The following is a 372-nucleotide window of genomic DNA, read 5'->3' on the forward strand; positions in this document are numbered from 1 at the left end:
TCTCTGACTCTCTCTCCTTCCCCTTCTCTCTCTCTCATTCTTTCTCTCCCTAACTCTCTCTCCTTCCCCTTCACTCTCTCTCATTCTTTCTCTCCCTGACTCTCTCTCCTTCCCCTTCACTCTCTCATTCTTTCTCTCCCTGACTCTCTCTCCTTCCCCTTCTCTCTCTCTCTCATTCTTTCTCTCCCTGACTCTCTCTCCTTCCCCTTCTCTCTCTCTCTCTCATTATTTCTCTCCCTGACTCTCTCTCCTTCCCCTTCTCTCTCTCTCTCTCATTATTTCTCTCCCTAACTCTCTCTCTCTCCTACCCCTTCTCTCTCTCATTCTTTCTCTTCCTGACTCTTTCTCCTCCCCCTTCTCACCCTCTCTCTC

The sequence above is a fragment of the Nanorana parkeri genome, unplaced genomic scaffold, assembly GCF_000935625.1.
Source record: "Nanorana parkeri isolate BGI_ZX_2015 unplaced genomic scaffold, ASM93562v1 scaffold823, whole genome shotgun sequence".
NCBI classification, from domain to species: domain Eukaryota; kingdom Metazoa; phylum Chordata; class Amphibia; order Anura; family Dicroglossidae; genus Nanorana; species Nanorana parkeri.